Consider the following 7,867-nt stretch of genomic DNA (forward strand, 5'->3'; position numbering starts at 1 on the left):
TCCAAACTCACACCTCCTTTTCAAGTTTCAGTCAGCCTTGCAATTTTTCTGAGGTATTGGTGTAAGGGTAGGATAGCTGAATAGCTAAAAGAGAATAATTTAGCATGGAATGAGTCAACATGACTTCTGCATGAGAAATGATGTTTGTTTGTTTCACTAGAGTTGTTTGAGAGAATAAATAAGTATGACTAAGGAGATTTAGAGAGAAAAATCTATATTTAAATTTCCAACAAGCTTTTTGACAAGTTCCTATATCAGACTGTTTAAACAATCCCCATAAGAAATTGGATTGGAGAGACTTAAGGAGAAATTTTAGTAGTTAATAACCGACAAGAATCAAGTCCTAATTCTGTTTTTTTTACTGAGTGTCCTGGTTCAAATTATTTAACCTTGCTTATGATCAGTTTCTCACAAATAGTATGAATAGTAATTTTATCTAACCCACCAGGCTGCTATGAGGATTGAATGAGATAATATTTGTTAAACACTTAGAGCAGTGTCTGATATATAATGAGTACTTAACATATAGTAGCTTTTATTATAAAGTGTTATTATCTCATTCAATCCTCACAAGACTCCAGTAAGGAAAATATTGTTATCATCTCCCCACTTTAAAGATAAGAGAACTGAGGTATAGAATGGTGAAGTAACTTATCCTGAATCATGAAGCTAATTGTTAGTAAAGTCAGGAATTGAACCCAGGAAGGCTAGTTCTGGAGCCCCTACTTTTAACCAGTCAACTTCTGACTCTTGTGCTATCAGTATGTGCAAACCCCTTTTCATGCACAGTTTAAGTACATAATAAGTACCTAGTAAATGTAAGCTATTAATACTTTCACACTTTCTCAAGTGGAAAAAAAAAAAAAAAAAGAGAGAGGCCTAATATTGACAGAAGACCTACTTTAAGCATAAGGCATTCTTTTTAAAACCAGCCTGGAAGGCCATAGACACCCAGTTTCCATGGTCCCACCAAGGTCAGAAGCCAGTATAGGTGAGAAGAGAGATTAAGGGGATAATAGTCTTGTTCTAAAGCCCATGTTGTTTTTACTACATTTCAGCCTATACCCTTACTTGAATTCACACTCTTGTTATTCCTCTTTTACGAAAACCACACTTAGATGTATAAGCAGATATGTATAGAATACATAAAGCACATATATACATAATATCAATATTTTTTTGACCTATAGGCAAGCGATACTTAGTAAAGAGAATTTGAACAGTAGCAAGGGAAACTTTTACTAAGTTTCTGAAGAACAGAAGCTGATGGCTGATGCCCCAGAGTCAGTGCTGGAGCCAGTTGACTTTCATGTTTTAGAACATGATGGGGCATTCAAACGCACATTAAAATTGACTAATTTTTAGTTGACCCTAAGCTTTTCTGGGAAGAAAAAGGCCAAACCAATGATATCAAATGGTAGGATTCCCAGGTGAACTACTAGACAAAGGATCTATAGTAATTTTACATTATTCCCTGTAAAACATTGTCCTGAAAAGCTTTTGTACCAAAAATGAGTGCAAAGTGTCACAAGGAAGAGCACTGGAAATATAAAGCATTATCCCATAGTACTGTACATAAGCGTTAGGAATATTTTTTGGTTCTATTCACCATACCTGAAGGGAATCATAAGGCCACAAAGCCAACCCATCTAGAGAAAGGCAATTAAAATGACATAAAGATACGGAAAGTTGTCTGCCAGAAAATGGACTAAAAATATTAATACTCTGAAAACTTTTAGGATGAAAATGGGTACGATGAACACAAACTTATTCATCAAGATCTAGAGTTCCAGAACCCAGCAAGTTGTTCTTATTACTGTTCTTAATTAACCCCTGAATGCTTCAGAATATATCTCTCAAGAGAAAGTGTGTCTCCTACAGCATCACCCTATATTATCACAGTTAGGAAATTTAACATTAATGCTATTATCTATTATATAATCTGATCCAAATTTCTCCAATTGTCCCAACAAAGTCCTCTATAGTTTGCCATTCTTCCCTTCCTACCTTCCTTCTTTCCTTGTATTTTTTTTTTTTGATTCAGAACCCAATCAGATGGTTCTTATTGCATTTATTTGGCATAACTCTCTACTCTCCCTTAATATGGAAAAGTCAGCCAGAGCTTTTCATCTTTCTCATCATTGATTGTTTTTTTAAGAGTCCAAGCAAATTACTTTGCAGAATGTTTCTCAATTTGAATTTCCCTGATTGTTTCCTCATGGTTAGATTAAAGTTTTTGGCATGAATACTACATAAGTAATGTTGTGTCCTGTGAGCACTTCTTAAAGCTTGAAAGAGGAGAAATTTAGGACCGGTGAATTCTCACTGTACCCCCAAATTGTATTTGTTATTTCCAGGAGAAGACAAAGGAAGTAATATTATTGGTTCAAACATTTAAAAAAATTTTTTTTTGACATTTATTCACCTTTGAGAGACAGAGAGTGACAGAGCACAAGTGGGGAAGGGACAGAGAAAGATGAGACACAGAATCTGAAGCAGGATCCAGGCTCTGAACTGTCCTCACAGAGCCCCACAGGGGGCTCAAACCCAGGAACTGTGAGATCCTGACCTGAGCCAACATCTGAAGCTTAACCCACTGAGCCACCCAGGCGCCCCTATTGGTTCAAAACATTTAAAATAAAATTTCTTAATATATAAAAGTCAGATCCATTAAGAGGTAAAGAGATGTTTCAGAAAACGTCTTTAGCTTTTTGCAGGTAACATTACAGGGTGTAGTATACCTATATCTCTCGACATTACTCTCAAGGACAGAATGCTGACTATGCTATGCTAGCTTGACTAAAAATGGTGTTTTCTAATATCTCCCTCTTTTTCACAAAACCAAATCCCAGTCTGTTAGGCATTTGCAAAGTTTATTCTAAATGCTCCTTTCAGACTATATTTGAAGAGATTTTAAAATCTTTGAGAAAAGAGGATTTATATATCAAAACTGGCTAACTCTAAGTTACCTATATCCACAGTGTCCTCAAGTGTACATATATATTTTTAAAGTTTATTTGTTTGTTTGTTTTTAAGTAATCTCTACCTCAAATGTGAGGCTTGAACTCATGACTCCGAGATCAAAAGTTGCATGCTCTACCAACTGAGCCAGCCAGGTTCCCAAAGTGTATATTTCTTTAATTTAACAATCCTAAATCCCCCAAATTTGGGCAAGGTGTAAGATGCATGTAATTGACAGCAGATACAGGCAATCACTAATTTTTTCAAAATTTCCAAAATGAAATTTACTTATTTTTTCATGACGATATGAAATAAAATCAACATTGATTTTTGATGCAGAAAGAATTTAAACCTTAACACTGTTGCTTTCCAGCTTCTTAGCTACATACAAATCGTTTAACTTCTTTAAGTTGTATCCTCCACATCTGTAACATGGAATAGCACCTACCTTTCAGTGTTGTTATAAGAATTAAATGTGATATCACATGAAAAAGTGTCAGTTTTATATAATTATTGTTATATTGACCAGAAAAAAATTCTTTGATGTGATCCAAGAACAGAATGGTCCATCTGAACCATCTCTCTTTTTTGAACAAACCAGTTGCTTGATCATACTTACTATTTACTAAATTTTCCTTCGTGTGAAAGGTGCTAGACCAGATGTTGTCCAAATTCCTTCTTTTACTTGATACCAAGTTCCCATCCTTGGGTTGGATGAGAAAATCCTATATCCATATTAAAAATTCTCCTGTTTGCTTAATATAGATCACATTTGATTTCTGTCACCTCCAAGCAAAAGGAATATAGTACCATCACTTATGGTATCTAACCAGCTGGTTAGATGAGTCACTTTAATTAAAGCTGCTTAAATGTGACACCAAAAATGGTCAACTAATGCTAATAACTGCTTCAACAATTGTCTACATTTTTTCATTATACTTATCACACCAGAAGTTGGGATACACTTAGGATTTTACACAATCCAATACAGTTTTTGTTCTTTAAAAAAAAAAATTTAAGAACAGTTTTAGGTTCACAGCAAAATTAAGAGGAAGGTACAGAGAATTCACAGATACCCTCTACCGTCATTATGCAGAGCCTCCCTCATTATCAACATCCCCACTGGAATAGTATATTTCTTACAAATTGATGAACCTATATAGACCCATCATAATCATCTGAAGTCCATGGTTTATATCAGGGTTCAATCTTGATATCATATATTCTATAGGTTCAGACAAATGCATAATGACATATATCCATCATTATGATATATAGAGTAATTTCACCATCTTAAAAATCCTCTGTGCTCTGCCTGTGCATCCCAAACCCAACCACCTCCAATCCCTAGCGACCATCAATCTTTTTACTGTGTCCATAATTTTGGCTTTTCTAGAATGTCACGTTTGGAATCATATAGCACATAACCTTTACAGATTGGCTTCTTTTGCTAATATGCATTTAAGTTTCTTCTGTCTTTTCAGAGTTTGATAATTCATTTCTTGTTAGTACTGACTAATATTCCATTATCTGGATGTAACAGTTTATTTATCCATTCACCTACTGACTGGCATATTGGTTGCTTCCAAGTTTTGACAATTATGAATAAAGCTGCTATGAATCTGTGTGCAGGTTTTGTGTGGATATAAGTTTTCAACTCCTTTGGGTAAATACTAAGGAGCATGATTACTGGGTCATAAAGTAAGAATATGTTTAGTTTGTAAGAAACCTTCAAACTGTGTTCCAAAGTGGCTGTACCATTTTGCATTTCCATCAGCAATGAATGAGACTTTTTGTTTTCTCACATCCTTGCCAGCATTTGGTATGTCAGTGTTCTGAATTTTGGCCATAAGTACTAATATATGTGTAGTGTATCTCACTGTTCGCATTTACTTGATGATTTATGATGTTGAGCATCCTTTTATATAGTTATTTGCCATCCGTATATCTTCTTTGGTTAGGTGCCTACTAAGGTCTTTGGCCCATTTTTAAAATTGTATCATTTGTTTTCATATTAAGTTTTAAGACTTCATTGTATATTTTGGGTAGCAATCTGTAGTCAGATGTATATTTTGTAAATATTTTTTTCCAGTCCATGGCTTGTCTTTTCATATTCTTGACATTGCTTTTCACAAAGAAGTTTTTAATTGTAATGAAGTCCAGCTTATCAATTATTTCTTCTATGGACTGTGACTTAGGTGTTGAGTGTAAATAGTCATTGTCATACTGGGTCCTCTAGGTTTTTTTCTATGTTATCTTCTAGGAGTTTTATAGTTTTGCATTTTACATGTAGGTTGTGATCCATTTTGAGTTAATTTTTGTGAAGGGTATAAGGTCTGTGTGTAGTCTCATCTGGCTGGGCTCTCTGCTCTGGTCCATTGTTTATTCTTTCACCAATACCACACTGTCTTGATTACTGTGTATTTATAATAAGTATTAAAGATCAGTAGTTTCAATTCTCCAACTTTGTTCTTGTTCCTCAATATTGTGTGGGCTATTCTGGATCTTTTGCCTCTGTATATAATCTTTAGAATCAGTTTGTCAGTATTCACAAAATAATTGCTGAGATTTCAATTGGAATTGCATCATATCTATAGATCAAGTTGGGAAGAAAAGAAATCTTGACAATATTGAATCTTTGTATTCATGAACATGGAATATCTCTCCGTTTCTTTAGTTCTTCTTTGATTTTGTTCATCAGTTTGGTAGTTTTCCTCACACAGATTTTGTACACATTTTATTAGGTTTATACCTACATGTTGCATGTTTTTGGGTGCTATGAAAATGTTATTGTATTTTTTAATCTCAAATTCCACTTGTTAATTATTGACATATAGGAAATAATATTTTGTTGAAGATATTTGCATCTGTGTTCATGAGAGATATTGGTTTATAGTCTTGTTTTCTTTAATGTCTTTGGTTTTAGTGTGCAGGCTCATAAAATGAGTGAGGAGGTATTCTCTCTGCTTCTATTGCTCTGAAAGAGATTGTAAAGAATTATAATTTCTTCCTTAAATATTTGATATAGTCACCCAGTGAACCTATCTGGACTCAGTGTTTTCTGTTTTGGAAGGTTATTAATTATGGATTCAATTTCTTTACTAGATAGACAAATCTATTCTGATTTTGTGTTTCTTCTTGTGTGGGTTTTAGAAGATTGTGTCTTTCAAAGAATTGGTCCACTTCATTTAATTTTTCAAATTTGTTGGAATAGAGTTTTCATAGTATTACTTTATTATCCTTTTAATGTCCATAGGATCTGTAGTGATGTCCCCTCTTTCATTTCTCATATTAACAACTTGTGTCTTGTTTTTCTTTGTTAGTCTGGCTAGAAGCTTATTGATTTCATTGATCTCTTCAAAGATCCAGGTTTGATTTTGTTGATTTTTTCCTATTGGTATCCCATTTTTTCCTGTTTTGATTTCTGCTGTAATTCTTTTTTTATGTAATCTGTGACAATTTTTTAAATTACATTTTCATTTTAATTCCAATACAGTTAACATGCAGTATTATATTAGTTTCAGGTGTACAATATAGTGAAAAACTATGGAACACTTCAGAAATTTGTGTGTCATTCTTTCACAAGGACCATGCTAATCTCTGTATCTTTCCCACTTTTTAAAATATATGTGTTGCTGAAGTGAGTACTCTGCTCTAATTCTTATTATTTCTTTTCTTCTGCTTACTTTAGATTTAATTTGCTTATCTTTTTCCAGTTTTCTCAGTGTAAATTTGTATTGTTGACTTCAGCTCTTTTATCTTTTTTAAATGTATGCATTCAATGCTGTAAAGTTCCCCCTAAACACTGCTTTCACTGCATTTCACAAGTTTTGATAAATTGTGCTTTCATTTTCATTTAATTCAAAATATTAAAAAATTTCTCTTAATATTTCTTCTTTGATCCCTCTGTTGTTTAGAAGTGTGTTGTTTGATCTCCATATATTTTGGGACTTTCCAATTAGCTTTCTGTTATTGATTTCTAATTTAGTTCCATTGTGGTCTGAGAGCAGACATTGTTTGATTTCTATTGTTTAAAAAATTTTTTTTAATGTTTTATTTATTTCTGAGACAGAGAGGGACAGAGCATGAGCAGGGGAGGGGCAGAGAGAGAGGGAGACACAGAATCCGAAACAGGCTCCAGGCTCTGAGCTGTCAGCACAGAGCCTGATGCAGGGCTTGAACTCACAGACCACGAGATCATGACCTGAGCCGAAGTCAGACGCTCTACCGACTGAGCCACCCAGATGCCCCAGATTTCTATTGTTTTAAATTAAGGTGTGTTTTATGGCCCAGAATGTGGTCTGTCTTGGTGAATGTTCCATGTGAACTTGAGAAGAATGTATATTTTGTTGTTGTTGGATGAAATAGGATATAGCTGTCAGTTATGTCATTGATTGTTGGTGTTGTTGAGTCCAACTGTATCTTTCTGATTTTCTGCCTGCTGAATATGTTCATTTCTGGTAGAGGGGTATTGAAGTCTCCAACCATGATAGCAAATCCATCTATTTCTCTCTTTTCTCAGTTCTGTCAGTTTTGCCTTATGTCGTTTGACACTCTGTTTTAGGTGAATACACATTAAAGGCTGTTATGTCTTCTTGAAGAATTAACGACTTTGTCATTATGTAATGCCTATCTTTATCTCTGATAACTTTCTTTGCTTTGGTGTCTGCTATGTTTGTAATTAATATAGCTACTCTTGTTCTTTTTTAATTAGTGTTCACACTGCATATATTTCTCCATCCACTAAGTTTTAATCTATATTTGTCTTTATATGTTTTTAAATTTATATTTAATTCCCAATTATCTTTTAATTTATATTTGTCTTTCCATCTATTAATTGGTGCATTTAGAATACTGACATTCAAAATGATTATTGATACAGTTGGATCAATATTTACCATATTTG

At 33.8% G+C, this 7,867-nt stretch overlaps 1 pseudogene; it reads right to left on the reverse strand.

The window, feature by feature from the left end:
* Positions 1–6,501: 6,501 nt before the first annotated feature.
* LOC125939200 (uncharacterized) lies at positions 6,502–6,601 on the reverse strand (annotated as a pseudogene).
* Between the last annotated feature and the right edge of the window lie 1,266 nt (positions 6,602–7,867).

Source organism: Panthera uncia (genome assembly GCF_023721935.1).
Source record: "Panthera uncia isolate 11264 chromosome B2 unlocalized genomic scaffold, Puncia_PCG_1.0 HiC_scaffold_24, whole genome shotgun sequence".
NCBI lineage: Eukaryota > Metazoa > Chordata > Mammalia > Carnivora > Felidae > Panthera > Panthera uncia.